At 46.4% G+C, this 19,498-nt stretch overlaps 1 protein-coding gene across 4 annotated transcripts in view; it reads right to left on the reverse strand.

Annotated features, from left to right (window-relative positions):
• The window catches only part of FARP1 (FERM, ARH/RhoGEF and pleckstrin domain protein 1), a 267,311-nt gene extending 258,672 nt beyond the window's left edge, over positions 1 to 8,639 (reverse strand). For 3 of the 4 annotated variants that reach the window (XM_044381909.3, XM_026493502.4, XM_026493503.4), the window contains exon 1: positions 7,518 to 7,880. The gene's annotated coding sequence lies outside the window, so the exon portion shown is untranslated. Of the gene's footprint in view, positions 1 to 7,517; positions 7,881 to 8,189 lie in introns of those variants that run through there. The other variant, XM_026493504.4, reaches the window with a different exon arrangement.
• Between the last annotated feature and the right edge of the window lie 10,859 nt (positions 8,640 to 19,498).

The raw sequence follows: 19,498 nt of genomic DNA on the forward strand, positions 1-19,498 counted from the left end.
TTAAGGTTATTATGAAATCATTTCACTTTTCCTTACAAACATTTGTGTCTGATGTTTTAATCTGGTAAACCCCTGGCTTACCCAAATCCTGACATTTTCAAGTAGCTCACTCCACTAATAGCAAGATCTGATGCCAGAGAACCAAAAGCTCTGATAGGATTATAAAGGATGATGTTAATAATGTCCTCAAAAATCTCCTGAGCAATATTAAACGTGCAGGTAAATGCCATTCTAGGTAGACAAAAATGCAGGTACCGCCATCATTTTTTCTTAAAGAAATAAAATAGTATGCTCAAGTATTTCCTGTAATCCAAACTGCCAAACGATCAATTCCAAACAGATGTCTTACAAGGCCACCTTAAGAAGGAAGGTAAAATTCATGTTGATTTAGTTACAACATTTACACACAATATCAAATACTAAAGCCCGTAAAAACAGTTCATCTCTCACAGAGATGGTAGGACCACTAAATCACTTTCCACATGATTAATAGGGAGAAACATGCTTTCTGAGAGATAATGGCAGAAGATAAAGTCTTCCAATTAACGTATCAGCCAAGATTATTATTTATGTAATTATTATGTAGCACATGAAGTCCAGGTTTATATTATTTAGTGTGCAAAATTTACTATTCTTTAGAACACTAAGCTCCAGGTGCAGGAAGATCAATGACTCATGACACCCACAGGGACTGCGGTTCCATCTTTCAGCTCAATCATCCTCTTGCCTTCATCCCAAGGCTGATCACAGCATAGCTGCTGTGGCTCCAGGCATCACAGTCAGTCTAGTCCTTGGGTCTCTTCTTAAGAGCACAGAAATCCCTTCCCAGACCTTCCAGATGTTGCAGACTTCTGGGAAGGATCCGGCTTGATGACGTAAGGAACCTGAAGAAGACTGTGCCATGACTGACCGGACAACAACCAGATATGTAAGAGGATGAAGCTGCAGCAGCCATTAGTCATAATAGCTAATTAGGCGGCGGCAGCCTAATTACCCACTAGGCAACAAGCCCAAGTATGAAAAGCAACATGCTGGGATGACGGGGTGGAAAGACAGAAAGAACCTGGGTCCTTGACGATACTGTGAGCTGAGACACCAATCTAGGAGCCCCTTACTACTCCCTGAGGCAACTGAATGTTTGATGGCTTAAACTGTTAGCCAGACAATGCACCGTGTTAAGATAAATGTACTCTTAAAGGTTCCCTTCAGATTTTGGGGAAAGAGCACCAGTAACCTGCCCAACATCAGAAACATGGATGGGCAGATCTGTGTGGTTCCAGTGTCTACCCTCCCAACTCTCTCCATCCCTGATACCACCCTCTACCTCCCATATTCTCAAATGTCATGGGGTGTTCACTGCACACATTTTAATTCAGAAGAACCAATATTTATTTACCTTCTCTGAGGAGGAAAAACAAAAACAAGGAAAATATACTTCCTGACTGAACAATGCTTGCTATCTGGTTCAGAAAATAAGGAGAAAACACAAGATATAATTCCTGCGAAAATAGAAGAACTAAAACCCTTTCATAACTACCTACAAATGTCGCTCCTCTTAACATGTTATTTCTTGAGGCAGCTGGGTGGCTCAGTCGGTTGGGCATCCGACTCTTGGTTTCAGCTCAGGTCATGATCTCGGGGTCATGGAATCAGGTCCCGCGTGGGGCTCTGCTCTCAGCGGTAAGTGTACTGGAGATTCTCTCTCCTTCTTCCTCCCCCCACCGCTCCCCTCTCTCCCTCAAATAAATAAATAAATCTTAAGAAAGAAATAAAAAAAATAAGTAAAATGTAAAACGTTATATCTTGCTTTTACTAACCAAGACTCCATTTTTGTACTGATTTCAAAAATATTTCTTTCCCATAATCCTTCTGAACAAATACCACTCAACTTTGAATTCTGGAAATCTATTTATTTGATCATAATCTTAAACACTTGTTTCCTCAGATTTTCAAAATAAGCTGGTATTTTCTCTTTTCAAGTTTAAGTCTCTTCAACTCAGTTTTCGTTAAGAAAGAACAAAACTGCTCCAACACCCTCAACATAAATGGAGGCCAACCTCTTGAAAAGAGCAATACTAGCCTAAGCCTTACACATAAAAATGTGTTATTTTTCCAAAGTTGAATAAATTCCCTGGCCTTTAATAAGTTCAATAATTAGATCATGTACAATGTTTTCCTAATAACTTTTGCTTTTCAAAAGATACCATCAAAAAATAAAAAGGTTAAAAAAACAGACTGATGAAAATATTCACAATACACAGATCTAACAAAGAACTTGTACCCGGGGTATAGAAAGAATCTCCACAACTATAAAATAAGACGACATTAAGGATGTGCAGTTTATACTCAAAAGCTGTGTAAAACGATCAGACAAAAAAACTGAAAAGACAAAAGACTTAATAGACAAAAGAAAATACATAAATGGCCAATAAGCACATGAAAAGCGATCATTAGCCATCAGGGAAATATACAATTAAACCACAATGAGTCACCGGGACACATTCACCAGAATGGCTAAAATGACAAAGACGGACAATTTCCAGCGTTGCTGGGGATTACAGTAACTGGAAAGCTCAGATGTCACTGGGGAATGTAAAATGGTACAAACACTTGGGACTGTAGCTTCTTCTAAAGTTAAACATATTACTTATTATAAGGCCCAGCGACAAAATTAAAAACAGATCTTTACACGAAGACTTGTTCACTACTGTTCACACAGCTTCATGCGTGATAGCTCAAACCAAAGGACCAGGGTGACCAAAGGTGAAGGCGCAGACACATGATGGCACACCCAGACCCTGAATGGCCACTGGGTGATAGAAAGAGGATGGGAGGGAGGAGTAGAGAGGGGTGAGTAGGGGGAAGGGGGACGGGACGAACAAGAGGAGAAAAGGACAGGGGAATCGAAGTCAAGGAGAAAAGAAATTGCACCTCGACATAGTGAAACTGTAGAACACCAAAGAACCTTAAAAGCAGCCAGAGAGAGGGGCGCCTGGATGGCTCAGTCGGTTAAACATCTGACCCGATCTCAGGTCAGGTCTTGATCTCAGGGTCCCGAGTTCAAGCCCCACACTGGGCTCCACGCTGGGCGTGGAGGCTACTTAAAAAAAAAAAAAAAAAAAAAAAAGGAGCCAGAGAGAAAAGACAAACTACTCACAAAAAACAATCAACCTGACACCTGACATTGCAGCAGCAACAATGGAACCAGAAGACAGCTGATTAATACAACAGCTATCCAGAACTGCACACCCAGAACAAAGATATTTAAAGGCATATAAACACGGAGGTTACCACCAACAGATGCTCATTAACAAAACTTCTAGAAAATATATGCCAGGAAGAAGGAAAATTCTCCCAGAAGCCAGCTTCTCTGACAAGGTCCACCTTCTACTTCATGCTTTTAGGTCTAAGTTTTACTTTTTAATGAGACTGTATCTTTTTACAATATTATCCGGCATTAAAGGTTAATTTTTTTTTAAAGATTTTATTTATTTGAGAGAGTGCAAGAGAGAGCATGAGCACGGGTGAGGGGCAGAGAGAGGGAAAAGCAGACTTCCCACTGAGCAGGGAGCCCATCGTGGGGTTCAATCCCAGGACCCGGGATCATGATCCAAGCCGAAGGTAGACGCCTAACCAAAGGGGCCACCCAGGCCCCCTAAAGGGCAATTTAAATTGTTAAATGAGAACAAAGCAAAAACAAAATCAAATATCAAATTTTCAAATTCCCAGAAGAGCAACCTTAAAAAACTTTAAACACTACCTGGAAAGGACACCAAAAACGAGGTTTACTTAGTCACTGCAAGGATTTCCGAAGGGAGTGCTATGTGCCAGGCATATACTAGATCCTGAGTTAACCGGATGAGAACAAAAAACGAAACTCACCCAGTCCTGGATTTGTAAGTCTTCTTTTACAAGATACCTTGACAGGAAGCCAAAGTCTGTGTGCGGCACGATGTCGCTCTTGCGGTAAGAAATACTGTCATAATAGAGTTAAAGGCAATCTAGTTTGGCCCGTGGCTCCTTTGTTTGAAAATGTATGCACAAATATGACAATTTTACACATGAAATTAATTCAGTGCAAATGATGAATTCCCACCTCATTTATTTGCCAATCCTACCATTTGTCTAGTAGTTCCATCCCCCCGTTTAAAATAAGAAAACTGCCGGCGTGAGCTGGGTTCACAGCCAGGGCTGAGCGCGCACTCAGTTTCTGTCACGTTGCACTCGATGCTCCCTGGCTTATTTCACAAATATCAAAAGCCGAGAGCACCATATTTCATATCCATCAAGTGCCCACTTTTGCTTAGAGTATCCACTTGGCAACACATTTTTAACTGCCTTAAACCGGGACAAGGGCAGCCTAAAAAAGCCAGCTTCTCCACTTAAACATCTTCCGGGGGGCTTCTTGATTAAAAACAAAGGCAGCATTTGGCTTAAAAACCCTGGTGAAGTCAGTATTTCGAGTGATCTGAATGGAAACCGTCGGACTCTGATCTTTCTGGACATGTGGAAGTGGTTAACGGGGTAACCTGGCGGAAACGGAGGCCGCAGCAGAAACCCTACCCATTAAAAAGCCAGAAAAAGAAGCTGACCTATGCCTTCCCATTCAACAGCCAGGGTTGGAGAGCCCGCCTTTCAATGGAAGGCACCCCGCAACAGGAGAGGGGCGGCCACAGGAATGCCAAAGCCTGGCCCTTCCCCTCCCGGGCACTGGCTCCCAACACCTGAAACACCTGTACACCCGCAGTGGAAATGATGCGAGCCCGCCACTATATCCGGGGATGACAGGGGCCTCTCCCTTTTCTGGAGCATCTTCCGTTACTGGGGAAAGTGCACGTCTCGAAAACACAAGGCTGTTCTCTGCGATAAGCCAGTCCAGTCACAAAGGGCTGGTTTCCAATGCCTGGTTCTCTATGCTACCAAATCACTGGCCCAGCACCCACACATCCAGAAACCTCCCCCAGCCTCTGGGAAAGCCACAGTGTCACCTTTCCTACAGAGCGTTCCGCAGAGGAAGACTGGGCACTTGCCTTTTCACCAGTGGTCTCTAACCTCTTCTAGGATGGAAAAAGCCTTTCTCTTGTGATGGTTATCGCACGCACCCTCCTTAAAAATTTGTATCATTTTCCAAATGAATTAAACTCTGCTATGCCCCATGAGTCGGAGAGGATGGATTCCACTTTTTAAAAAACTAACCCTTTCGGGGCGCCTGGGTGGCTGAGTCGTTAAGCGTCTGCCTTTGGCTCAGGTCATGATCCCAGCATCCTGGGATGAGCCCAACATCAGGCTCCCTGCTCAGCGGGAAGCCTGTTTCTCCCTCTCCCACTCCCCCTACTTGTGTTCCCTCTCTCGCTGCCTCTCCGTCAAATAAATAAATAAAATCTTTAAAAAATAAAAAACTAAGCCTTTCGAAACTGTATTTAATTCTTAACTTCCCTTGGTCAGTTTCTCTAACGAAATACAAAACACAAACATCCACCTAGGTTTCTTTCAGGCTCAAAATAATAACATAAATGCAATACTCCAGAAGAAAATTGTCTAGGATAGATTTTTTTAAATCTCCTTTTGGTAAATTTGGCTACGGAGTAGCCTTAGTGTTCTATCATGACCCAAGGAATTCAATCACCATACAAATTCCAGGAAGAGACCATCAATGGGAAAAGGGGCATTATAAGCCTAATTCCAGGATTTCCACAGGGACAGACTCCCTAAATGAACAACCACGTACCAGCTCACAAGGGGCACGCTACAGAATCTGTGACCCTATGGGGCACAACGACATCATCTTCAACTATTTCAAGTTTCCTGCTCACATAAAAGAAACGAGATTCTGGGAAGGCCTGGGCTAGGGAGGCATCAACTCAGCACCTCCACCAACACTACGCCCCGGGAGCCAGCCCCCCGCCAATAATGTCTATTTATTCTACCCAGAGGCAGATCTATTAGCCAGACATTCTAAAAACACAAACGTTTTGTTGTGCTTGGAGTGACTCCAATATTGGTGCCTTGCTGCAGAACGATGCTGCAGGAATACAAAGTGAGCCATGTGGATGCTGGACCCACAGACCAAGTGTATGGTCAGAAACTGTCATACCAGAAGACCAAGCCTCTGGAACGGCTGAGGGTAAACCCCCAGCCGGCAGGCTGTGGAATGAGGGAAGAAAGCCAAAGTCGGGAGACATCAGAAGGGCCCATCCCATCAGAACAATAAGGGCAATTTTTAAGGCAACTCCCTCCAAGCTCTCAGCACCAAAAAGGCCTGTCTTCTCCTCTCCCGTTTAGACTGAAGAAAATCAAGACAATGCTAAAGGCCATTCCGAAATGGGCTTGGCAAGTCACCACGTGCAAAACACATTACACATAACCCAAGGGGTTTGGCTCTCCCAAGACTGCCTGCGGGGTGGGGAGATAGGGGTCCACAGAAGTCAAGGCATGCGGGAAGCGGGAAACAGCGGAGGGCTGGCGGAGCAAGTGAACCTGGGAAGCTAACACGGAAGGCATTAGCAACAATAATGAAACGAAACAGCCAGAGGCCAGCATGGTACTCCAGAAGGCCCCCAGACAGGCTCAGACCGCTACACTGCTCCCGAAAAGAGAGGCAAGCTCTCCACCTCTCTGGAAGCTGAGCTGAGAGCAGGCTCCTCGTCCCTTTGTGAGCCCCACCTCCTTCTTCTTTCCGGGGTCCGGCAAAGATCCCAGCAGCGGCCGGGCCACAACGAAAACGACAACCAAATCCAGAATGATGACGGGGAACTCACCCCCCCCAATAAAACACACACACACACACGCACGCACACACTCACTCACTCACTAAGGGTCTGGCCGGATCGCACAGCTGAAGTTCCCGAAACTTAAATCGTAAAACCACAATCAGAAGTTGTTTTGACATGCTCACCACAAAAATCTGTGTCCTTTGCTCGAAAGAAAAAAAAAAAAAAAACTTTGCCCTCCATAAAGGCAGGCGGTAAAGAGAGACAAAAATCTAACTTAGGCGGAGGGTGTGTTCCTCTTTGTCACCTACCGGGGTGCTCGCGCCGCGCGTGGGCGAGCGGCCGGCACCCGGCAGCGCCGTGGCACCGAAGCCAGTGGCCACCTCCCCGGCCCTGCGACCCGCCTCTGGGGCCAAGATTACGGCCGGAGGTCCGGAAGCCGCGTCCGGCGCTGTCACCGTGCTGGGTGGGATGGGAGGAAGTGGGGGGAAGGGCGCCGAGGGGTGGGGGAAGCGAAGGGGGTCGCGCGCAGAGCCCCGCTGCCCGGGTCCGCGGAGGTGAGAAGAGTGCAAAGGGTGGCCCGGAGCCCGGAGGCCCCCGAGCTCCAGCTATTGTTGCCGGAGCTGCCCCGGGCTCGGCGGGCTGGAACCCGATCCCACCCGCCGCCCGCCTCCTCCCGGCAGGACCCCGCGGGCACGCACCCACCTCCGCCCGCGCCCCCCGGCGGGTCGGCTCCGGGCGCCCCGACTCGCACAAGTTGCCGCCCGCCCGCCCCGCCGCGGTCATTGTTCGCCCCGCGCCTCCTACCTCCACGGCGCCGGCGGCTCCGGCTCCCACTCTGGGCCTCCGGGCTCAGCAGCTCCGAGCCCCCGGCTGCCGAGGGCGCGGCGGCTCCGGGCTGCGCGTGCAGCAGGGGCGCTCGGCTATTAATACCCGCGGGCGGCGGCGGCGCGGGAGCGCAAGCGGGGCTGGGGGTGGCCGGCCGAGGTCCGAGCCATCAAAGGTGGCGCGGGGCGGAGGGGAGGGCGGAGCAGGCGGGGTGGGTGGGGAGCGGGCTCAGGGTCGCCATGGCCGCCTCGACGCCGGGCCGAGAGCCACTCGCGCGGGGAGGAGCGGCGCAAAGCGGGCGGCGGCCGCGTCCCCGCCCCGCGCCCCAGCCGAGCGCCCGCAGCCCTGCGCCCGCGCTGGACCCGCCGCCTCCGAGGCCGGCGAGCGGGAAGTGAAGGCGATCGCGCCCCTCCCCGGGCCTGGGCCGGCCCCCTCGGCGGGGGGAGCTGGGGCGCCGCGCCGCCCGAGCCGCGGGGACAGCGAGAGAGCCACAGCCCCCTCCAGCGTCCGGGCCGGCAACCCGCGCGCTAGCGCGCCCCGCCCCGCTCCGCCCCGGGGGCAGGTGCGCCGCGGGCGCCGCCAGCCGGGAGCGCCGCCAGCCGGGAGCGCCCCTCCCCGACCCCACGAGCCCACCTCGGATTTGTGCCTTACTTGGTCCTAAAGCCAGAACCCGTGTCTCAGCGCGGCGCCACGAAACCGAGCTCAGGAAGCGCTGGGGAGTGCGCTGCGCCACCAGGGACACGCCAATCCTGCTGCTGTGGTTGAAAGCGATATAAGGAGAGCCGGAGACAGAGCGCACCGGCTAAAACCAGGAGCAGCTGGAAGGCGGTCGGTGGCGCGGACTCCGCAACTCGCTGGTTGAGGTCATGCAGGGGGGTGCCTGTGTGTCCACCTAGGACTTTACGTGGTCGCGCGGGAAGCGGCGTTTTGCAGGGACCCACGAGCACTCTCCCCTCCCAAGCCGCACGAACGGGCTTCCGGCACCACCCTGGGCTGCGAGAGACTTAATCTCGAAGGGGCGGTTGCCACCTCCCCCGCCGCGGCCCAGTGTCCTCCACCCTGGCGATTCCCAGGACAATCCCCACCCCTACGTGCCCCACCTCCAGGAACAGGAGCAAAGCCCGGGAGGGGAAGGGAAAAGGTTGGGAGCTGGTCTGCGGAATTTAATGGGGGAGGAAGCGAGATTCAGGACCGAGGCGGCTGGGACTTATGGCGGGGGGGTGGGGGGGGACACGACACACAGTCACTGTCCCCACCCTCCATCCCCCCTCCCTGAGCCCCCATGTCGCCTTTTCCTCTCCTCGCTGTGGAGGAGAAAGGGCGGGCGGCAGCAGGTTAAAACCCCAAGGAACCCTCTGATAGATCCCGAAGCAAGAGCTTCCCGCCTCTGAAGGCCGCTGGCTCCGGAACCCTGGTCATTTTGTGCCTTAGTGGAGTTCACAGGCCTCCAACCAGGTGGATAGGTTTCAAGGGAGAGGCTACAACTGACCTCAGAGAGGAGCAGAGCAGGGGCCCCTTGTGGCGGTGTGGGTGGACACAACAGGGCGCATTAGAAGTACAGGGGTAGCTGTGGGCAGCAGGTGTGAGTAGTTTCTAGAAAGAAGCAGAGAGACAAATTTTTAGTATGAGGTACTGACCTGTATTTTTTTATGCTTGCCTGTTTGATGCTAGTGGGAGTAAAAAGGGCCGTGGAGGCCTCAGACCCAAGAAGAAACAACAGTTGGGCAGTTTGTAGCCGAAGAGAAGAAAGAGTAGGTTCCGACAGCTGTGTGGCTCTGGACAAACCCTAGATCAGAGGGTTTGGGCCAGTGCTTCTCTAAGTGTTGGCCCTCACACCTGCCACGCCTGGAAACTAAGAAATGTACATTTTGGCGTGTCACCCCAGACCTACCTTATCAGGTGCTCCAACATCAGCCCGCATCCGAGTGGCCTGCAGGGCGAGCTCGAATAGATTGTCAGGCCGTCCTCAGAGTTTCCGGATTCCGTAGGTCTGGGTGGGGCTTGAGAATTTGCAGGTGAGCTGGACCCACCCTCAGAGAACCGCTATACTGGCGTAATGGTTCTGAGTCCTAGAATCACCTAAGATTTTTTTAAAAACCCATTGGCCAGACTTCACCTCAGCCAAGTGCATCAGGCTTTATGAGGTTGGGACCCAGGCCTCAGTATTTTTAAAGTTCTGTAGGTGATGCCAATGTGAAGCCAGGTTCGAGAACGATTGTTGGTTTAAATTTCATGCATGAATCACCTGGGGATCTTGTTAAGATGCAGATTCTGGTTTAGTAAGGTTGGGACACTATTTCTTTTCTTTTTCTTTTTTTAAAAAATCTTACTCATCTGAGAGAGAAAGGGGGGGCGCTGGTGGAGGGGGAGCAGAGGGAGAGGGGGAAGCAGACTCCCTGCTGAGCAGAGAGCCAAAGGCAGGGCTCCATCCCAGGACCCCAGAGTCATGACCTGAGCCCAAGGCAGACCCTTAACCAACTGAGCCAGCCGGGTGCCCGAGTTTGGGACGCTATTTCTAACAAGCTCTCCCGCGCTGTGTTCTTTGCTAGGCAGGTTCTGCACGAGTGGCAAGCAAGGTACCCTGCCGTACCTCACAACTAAAGACAAAAAACCCTAGAAATCAGAAAATTAGAAAAACGACATTTACCTGGTCATTCTCTTTGGAAGACACACATTTTCGCGTCGCTCTAGCGTTTCTTTCATTCTCTTTCTAGGTCTGGAGTTAAGGTTTGTGTTTTTAGCTCTCAGCACGGGTACGGACAACTGATGCTGTCTTATGACCTTAATATTACCAGCATGTTTGAGGCAAGGTGACTTTTCAGGGAGGTAATCGGAGAGGGTCTGCAGGCCTGGGGAGAGAGTTAATAAAGGAGAGAGAAGAGGGCAGGCCGGGGGCTCCAGCCGGAAGAGGCTAGAGAACCCACCCCCCAGCTTCAAGCTCTCCAGAACATTCTGTGCTTTGTACTTCATTTCACTGAAAGCACTTAAATTCCTCTGCCTGAAAAGCCAGGGATACCTGGTCTGCAAAATCTGCTGCGTTCACTTGTCACTTTTTCTTTTGTGTCTTGCTTTCAGACTTAACAATTTGTAATTAATTCGGTCCCCTTTTTATCCCATGACATGGGGTTATTTAGAAATCGTTCTGAATTAAGTGGTTACCTTCTTAACTTTTCCCTTTGTTAATTTTAACTGTTTTCTTATTACAATAAACGTAAGTACATGGAGAATTAAGTAAGCAGTACAGAAAGGTATTAAGAAAGCATATAGGGGCAGCTGGGTAGCGCAGTTGTTAAAGCGTCTGCCTTCGGCTCAGGGCGTGATCCCGGTGTGCTGGGATCGAGTCCCACATCGGGCTCCTCCACTATGAGCCTGCTTCTTCCTCTCCCACTCCCCTGCTGTGTTCCCTCTCTTGCTGGCTGTCTCTATCTCTGTCAAATAAATAAATAAAATCTTTAAAAAAAAAATAAGAAAGCATATAAGGGGGGTGCCTGGGTGGCACAGCGGTTGAGCGTCTGCCTTCGGCTCAGGGCATGATCCCGGCGTTATGGGATCGAGCCCCACATCAGGCTCCTCCGCTATGAGCCTGTTTCTTCCTCTCCCACTCCCCCTGCTTGTGTTCCCTCTCTCGCTGGCTGTCTCTATCTCTGTCGAATAAATAAATTAAAAAAAAATCTTTAAAAAAAAAAAAGAAAGTATATAAGGGACCCTTCCCTGCATTCCTGGTCCCACTTCCCAGAGATCAGTTTTCCCGGGGTTCACAGTCCTCAGAAATGTTCTAAGCTTAGGGGCACCTGGGTGGCTCAGTCGGTTCGGTGTCTGACTTCAGCTCAGGTCATGATCTCACGGACTGAGCCCCACATCGAGCCCTTCATTGGACTCTGAGCTCAGTGGGAAGTCAGTTTCTCTCTCTTGCCCTGCCTCTTCCCCTGCTCTTGCTCTCTCACTCTCTCAAATAAATAAAATCTTTTTAAAAAATGTTCTAAACTTATACAGAAGTGTGTGTAAATCTCTTATGTTGAAGCAATCATGTGTCACAGTGAAAAGAAACTTCTTATTCCATAATCACCATCCTCTCCCCGGGAAACATACGACCACCCAGACCCCACCTTTCTGGGTCAGGGCATTGTGAATCTCTGGACATGACAATATGCGCTGTCAGTAACAGGAGAACCTGTTAAAACCCAAGTCCAGGAAGAGGGGATTTGCCCACAGCACTGTGGGCACTCTGGCGGTGGCTCCTAATACTCATATTCTGTGTAATCCCCTCACCCTGACCAAGGGCTGGGCCTAGTGGGGGCCTCACTGCTAAGATACAGAATATGGAAGCGTGAGGTGATGTCATTTCTGTGATTAGCTTACAAAAACTGAATTCCATCTTGCTGGCCCTCTCTCTTGCCTGCCTTGGTTGAAGCCAGCGCCATATTGGGAGGTGCTCTATGAAGGACCCCTGCAGCTAGGAACAAAGGGAGCTGGTAAGGAAATGAGGCCTTAGTTAAGAGCCCTTGGGACACTGAATCATGTGACAATCACAGGAGGGAGCTAGGAAGGGGATCCTTCCAGGTGGAGCCTTGAAATGACAATTGAGCCTTGAAATGACTGCAGCATTATGAGAAATCCAGAGCCAGAGGACCCAGCTAAGCCATGCCTAGATCCTTGACCCACAGAAAGTATGAGATGATAAATGGCATTGTTCTAAGCCCCTAAATTTTGGAGTAATTCGTTATGCAGCAATGGGTAACTAACAACACAGCACAATATAGTAGGAGGATTAGAAGATGCACAGCCAAAGTTATGTCAATAGGAAGAATATGAATCTCCCTTGAAGTAGGTAGGAAATAAAATCTTGGGATTTTGAGCTGTGTTTCATTTCAGCAGAATGGAGCCCTACTCCTTCCAGAGCCCAGCCACCATGGGGCCAGCACTCATAGCTGTTCCCCTTTAATGGAATCAACAGATACTGAGTTCCAAAGGAAGCGATTGACAGCAAGTAGACCCATGAGATTGTAAAATTGATAGCATCTAAGAAGGGTTCTAGAGATGAGGACCTAACTATTTTGCAGAGAAGGTTCTAGATCTAGGAGGGGAAGGGATAGTAATGGTGGTGGCAGAAACCAGGTAGAGAAAAGATTAAGGAGAGATGGGGGGCGGGAGGAAGGTAGAGAATAGGAACCAAGGGACTGTCCATGCAGAACACTTCTGGCTTAAAAGGTGGTTGCTACCAATCTTGGTAGATATTGCAAAATTGCCCTCCAAAGATGCTGCCATAACTTATTCTTCTACTGTGGGGGGTTTTAAAATGGCCACCAATTCTTAGATACTCCTGTCATGGAGAAGTGGGGGTCTATGTCTGCTCCCTTGGAATCTGGACAAGCTTGTGACTTAGTAGAGTGGAGGTGATGCTATATGACTTGATCTGAAAAAACCATGCAGCTTCTAGCTTATTCTCTGCATACACTTGCTCTTGGAGCCCTGAGCTGCCATGTAAGAAGTCGCAGCTACCTTAAGACCACCAAAATCAAGAGGCCACAGAGTGGCGCTCCAACTGACAGTCCCAGATGAATCCACCTTCTACCAACTCAGCCCAGAGATGGGTTCTCCAGCCCCACTGTGCCTGTCCCCAGCCTCTCTGGCCACCCAGCCTTGGGGTCATACCAACTGTGGACACTGTGAAGCAGAGAAGATCCATCCCCATTGTGCCCTTTCCAAATTTCTGATCCACAAAATCTATGATAAAATGGTTAAACTTTTACTTATTATTTATTAATAAATAAATTTATTAAACTTTGCATGGCTTGCTATGCAGCAGTGGATAGCCCAAACACCCACGAACAGGCTTGCAAGTGCCTACTGCTTACACTTTAGGCCACTCTTGGTATTGGCAAACTTTTAATATTTGCCAGTCATTTTTTTTTTTAAGATTTTATTTATTTATTTGACAGAGAGACAGCCAGCGAGAGAGGGAACACAAGCAGGGGGAGTGGGAGAGGAAGAAGCAGGCTCCCAGCGGAGGAGCCCGATGTGGGGCTCGATCCCAAGACTGTAAGATCATGCCCTGAGCCGAAGGCAGATGCTTAACGACTGAGCCACCCAGGCGCCCCTAATATTTGCCAGTCTTATAGGTAAAATGGAATCTCATTCTTTTTACATTATCCATTGACATTTGTTCATCCATGAACTGACTTTATATCCTTTGCTCATATTGTCATTGGGTTATTTGTCTTTTCTTGTTGGCTCATAATATCTTGATATGTTAAGGAAATTAGCCTTTTGTTACCACATAGTGAATATTTTTTCTGCTTTTGTATTTGTTTATGGTACTTGTTTTTGCAATAAGAAGTTCTTAATTTTTATATTGTGAGATTTATCATTGTTTGCTTTTCTTTTCTTTTCTTTCTTTCTTTCTTTATTTTAAGGAAACTCTACACCCAACGTGGGCTCCAACTCACGACCCTGAGATCAAGAGTCGCACGCTCTACCGACTGAGTCAGCCAGGCGCCCTAACCATTGTTTGCTTTTATGATTTCATATTTTTGCATCATGCTTGAAAAGGTCTTCCCCAGCGTTTTAAAAAATCACTATATTTTCACACTTTAACAGTTTATGTTTATAGAATTGATCTATATACTATCTATTTTAGCATAAGAAATAGGACGCAGAACCAACTTTTCTTTTTTCCAAAGGGCTAAACACTATTTGAATAATAATAATAATTAACAATAATATGGAGAGCAATAGCCCAGATATTACTAACAATCCATCTCTTCTACACCCGTTCGAAATGCAAGTTTTATCATAGAGTCCATATTCTTTTCTACTCATCTCCCTATTCTTATCCCAATAACAAAATGTTGATGTTGATAGCTTCATATTATATTTTACTAATCTGATAGGATTTATACCCCATAATTTCAATGTTTTCCTGGCTAGTTTTACGTATTTGTTTTTCCAGATACATTTTAGTATCATTTTGCAGAGTTCTAAAAAATAATTGTGGGACGCCTGGGTGGCTCAGCTGGTTAAGCGCCTGCCTTCAGCTCAGGTCATAATCTCAGGGTCCTGGGATCGAGTCCCACATCAGGCTCCCTGTTCGGCGGGGGGCCTGCTTCTCCCTCTCCCCACTCATGCTCTCTTTCGCTGTCTCTCTCTCAAAAAATAAATAAATAAATAAAATAAAAAATTAAAAAAAATTGTATCACACCTTGATTAGAATCACTTTGTAATTTTTACCTTTAACTGCAGGATTTTTTTTCAATTTATAATAGTAATAATAGCCAAACATATGGCTATTAATACTTTAGTGAATATCAATATATTTAACTGACACATCCACCTTATAAAGTAGGAACTGTGTTATCCCTATTTTACAGAAGAGTTAACAGAAGCACAGAGAGGCAAAGTAACTTACCCAAGCTCACACAGCTAGTAAATGGCGGAGAAGGGAATTCAAACTCAGATCGCCAGGCCGGAGACTGGGCTCTGTACCATTATGCTGCATTGTGCCTTGGTATTCATAAATCTAGGACAGCTGGAGAAAAGTATTAAAAACATGCTCCTTTTAGAACAGAAAGTAGAATACGATAAAAAAAAATAAGGACTTTTTGTCATATTTTTTTCCACTTCACTTTATAAAGGAAAAATTTAGGAGGAAACCATAGGAAGGTCACAGAGTACAAGGATTTTGAATCTGGCCTGTGAGCTTGCCTTTTGATTCTCAAAAAAATGAAATGATACAGGGGCGTCTGGGTGGTTCAGTTGGTTAAGTGTCTGCCTTCGGCTCAGTTCATGATTCCGGGGTCGTGGGATTGGCCCTGCATCCGGCTCCCTGCTCGGCGGAGAGCCTGCTTCTTCTTCTCCTCCCCGCTTGTGCTCTCTCTCTCTCTCAATCTCTGTCTCACTATCTGTGTCTCTCACTCTCAAATAAATAAATAAAATCTTTAAAAAGTATGAAATGATACAGAAGGGGAAAGTATATCATTGTTGATGTTACTTGAAGCATTTTCACTGTTCAAAATGCATTGAGAACTGAAGTAGGAATGGGGTTGGGGACGGTATCTGTATCTATCTCTTATCTATCCCTATCTGTCTACCTATCTGCACATACACATGTGTATACCCATAATCGGGATGGCAAATCTCTTTGTCTTATTGATCTCACGTAGGAAGACCCATGTAAAATAACTCTGATGCTTAGTAATCTGTGGTAGGAGTTCCATATGTATCGCATGATTATCCCCTTCTTGAAATGGGATCTTCACACATTTTAAGGCAAAAACAAAGCAAAATGTTCATTCCTGTGCCCCCAACAATTGCTGGTGAAGATCCCTAAACTTCATGCATGCTGAAGGATCGTCACGGCATAAGTTAACGAGGGGCGTCTGGGTGGCTCGGTGGGTTAAGTGTCGGACTCTTGATTTTGGTGCAGGTCATGATCTCAGGGTCATGAGATCTAGCCCCACAGTGGGCTCCATGCTCAGTGAGGAGTCTGCTTGAGATTCTCTCCTTCTGCCCCTCCCCTCTGCTCCCTGCACACACGCTTACTCTCTCTCTCAAATAAATACACAAAGTTTTTTTTAAAAAAAAAAAACACAAATTAGGGGCGCCTGGGTGGCACAGCGGTTAAGCGTCTGCCTTCGGCTCAGGCCGTGATCCCGGCATTATGGGATCAAGCCCCGCATCAGGCTCCTCTGCTAGGAGCCTGCTTCTTCCTCTCCCACTCCCCCTGCTTGTGTTCCCTCTCTCGCTGGCTGTCTCTGTCAAATAAATAAATAAAATCTTTAAAAAAAAAAAAACATAAATTAAAGAAGAAATCACCTACTTGCCCCTACCTGAATAGGATGAGGGACAGATGGTCCACACAGACACCTGCATCGTCAAGCTCTTCTCTTCCCTCAGCATAGCTAGCTAAGGGCAATCGGTGCTCTTAACCTGCAAATTACCGCCAACGCTGTGGGGGGAATTTTTTGACTAATTGGGCCTTAGCATCTTCTTTATCCTCCTACATGGGATCAGGGCTGCTTAAATACAGGTCTTAATCCTTGAAAAGAAAGTAAATCCTAAGTACAACCACACCTTTTTCCTAAGCAGTGGAATATTGCTTTTCCCAGCACGAGCCCTGTTCTTCAGCTTATTAGTTACGGAGTTGAAGGTGTAGCCATAAACTAGTACTTGGTTGAATTATTCCTCTACCCTTTCATACAGATTAAGAATACTAGGGGAAAGGAGGAATAAGGAGGAATTATTTAGGAAGTAATTTCTATCCTTTAACAAATTCAAGTCCTCGTTACACATTCAAGCATAAACCTACTTAAGTATGCAACGTCTAATCACAAGTTATCTCTAAATATTTCTGTCTGAAATTTGAATGAGAAGTAACCAAGAGAAATGGACTTAAGTGACACTAATCTGAAGTCAATTAAGTTCTTGTAGTTAGAATTTATGCCATACCAGGAAAAAGAAAAAAAAAAGGAGAGAAAATTTTACTTTCCTAGACTTGCTTAAAAATAAAGCAGATTTGTATATTATCAGTGGTTCTTCAGGACTGCTCTATAATTCAAGATAGTAAAACTTTAACAAATTGGCAAAAGATCTGAACACTTAGCAAAGGGGACATACGACGAGCCAGCAGTGAAAGAGCTTCTTATCCATGTGAGAAACACAAATTAATGCCACAATGAGACACACTGTTCATCCACTAGAATTGCTAAAATTAAAAAGACTACCAACATCAAAATTCGATGAGGAGATAGAGCAACTAAAATTCATACAGTGCTGATGAAAATGTAAAATGGTACCACCACTTTGGGAAAAAGTCTGGCAATTCCTTGTAAATTTAAACATACACTCACTGGAAGACCAAGTAATTCCACTCCTATGTATTTGCCCAAGAAAAACAAGAACATATGTCCACAAAAAGACTTGCACAAAAATGTTCACAACAGCTTTATTCATAAAACTAAAAAAACAAACCCAAACCTGGGGCAAATGGATGCCCATCAACAGGAGAATGGAACAGTAAGCTATGGTGTATTCATACACAACAGATTTATAATTCAGTAATAAAGAGGAATAAACTATCGACAACAGGGATGAATCCCAAAAACATTTTTGCTGAGAAAGGACACACACAAAAACTACATATTATACTTTTCTATTTATATGATGTTTTATGATAGGCAAACCAAATCCATAGAGAAAAGTTCAGAATGGAGGTTGTCTTTGAAGGGCAGAGGGTGGAGATCAACTGGGGAAGACTGCAGGAGAAAACGCTGCAGAGTGATTATAATGTATTTGTCCTGCCAGCAGTTTGGGTTAAACCTAGTGAATATAGACTTTGAGATTTGTGCATTTCATCATATGTAAACATTACCCCAAAAGAAATGAAACAGAGCAAATACTGAACTCTAGTGAATGCTATTCATGCTGAAGTATTGAGGGGGAAGAGTACTTATGCCATTTACCTTGAAATAGATTTAAAAGGAAGGTCCGCTGATGGATGGCTAGTGCGAGAGAGAAATAGGTAGTGATAAAGGAAGGAGAATACGATGTTAATTATAGAATGTTGGCAGTGGCTAGAAACATGTTCACTATAAAATTTTTTCATCTTGTATGCTTGAAATTTGTGTAATAAAATGATGAATTCTACTTCTAGGTATATATCCAAGAGAAATGAAAACATGTCTTTGTGTGTGTGTGTGTGTGTGTGTAGGCCCCATACTCAGTGTGGAGCCCAATGTGGGGCTTGAACTCAAGACCCTGAGATCAAGATCTGAGCTGAGATTGAGAGCTGGATGTTTAACCGACTGAGCCACCCAGACACCCCAAAACATAAGTCTAAAAACTTACATGAGTGTTCATATGAGCTATTATATAATAGCCAAAACGTGGAAACGACCTGAATGTCCATCAGATGATGAGCAGATGAACCAGACATGACCTATCTATAAGTGGAATAGTGTTTGGCAATAAGAAGGAACAAAGTACTGACATGCTACAACATATCCATGAACCTAGAAAACATGCTGCAGTGAAAAGCCAGTCACAATAGACCACAGAGTATATGAATGCATTTTGGGGAAAGCTCAAGGATAGGCAAGTCTATGGAGACAGGGAGGTCAGAGGTTGCCTCCGGCTAGAGGAATTAGAGGGAAATGGGAACTGACTGTTAAGGGGTCTGCGGTTTCTTTTTAGGGTGAGGAAATGTTCTAAAGTTGATTGTGGAACTCTGTGAATATATTAACAGCCATTGCATTGTATACTGTAAATGGGTGAACTGGGGCCCCTGGGTGGCTCAGTCAGTTAAGCATCTAACTCTTGCTTTCGGCTCAGGTCATGGTCTCAGGGTCATGATCTCAGGGTCATGAGATCTCACCCCATGTTGGGCTCTGTGCTCTGCTTGGAGTCTGCTTGAGATTCTCTCTCTGTCTGCCTTTGCCCCAACCATGTCTCTCTAGAATAAATAAATAAATCTTTTTAAAAAATGGGTGAATTGTATGGTCTATGAATTTTAACTCAACAAAGCTGTTATAAAGAATAAAATACTAGGGGCGCCTGGGTGGCTCAGTTGGTTGAGTGGCCAGCTGACTCTTGATTTTGGCTCAGGTCATGATCTCATGAGTTGTGGGATTGAGCCCCGGGTTGGGTCAGGCTTCCTGCTCAGTGGGGAGCCTGCTTCTCCCTCTCCCTCTGCCCCTCCCCCTGCTGGTGCTCTCTCTCAAATAAATAAATAATAAAATCTTTAAAAAGAAGAGAATAGAGACACAGAGAACCCCCCTCAAAATCAACAAAAATAGTTCAACACCACAACATCTAATAGTAAAACTTACAAATCTCAGAGACAAAGAGAAAACCCTGAAAGCAGCTCAGGAAAATAACCTACAATGGTAAAAACATTAGATTGACAGCAGACCTATCCACAGAGAACTGGCAGACCAGAAAGGACTGGAATGATATATTCATGATAT

This window comes from Ursus arctos, unplaced genomic scaffold, assembly GCF_023065955.2.
Source record: "Ursus arctos isolate Adak ecotype North America unplaced genomic scaffold, UrsArc2.0 scaffold_10, whole genome shotgun sequence".
In the NCBI taxonomy this organism is placed as follows: Eukaryota; Metazoa; Chordata; class Mammalia; order Carnivora; family Ursidae; genus Ursus; species Ursus arctos.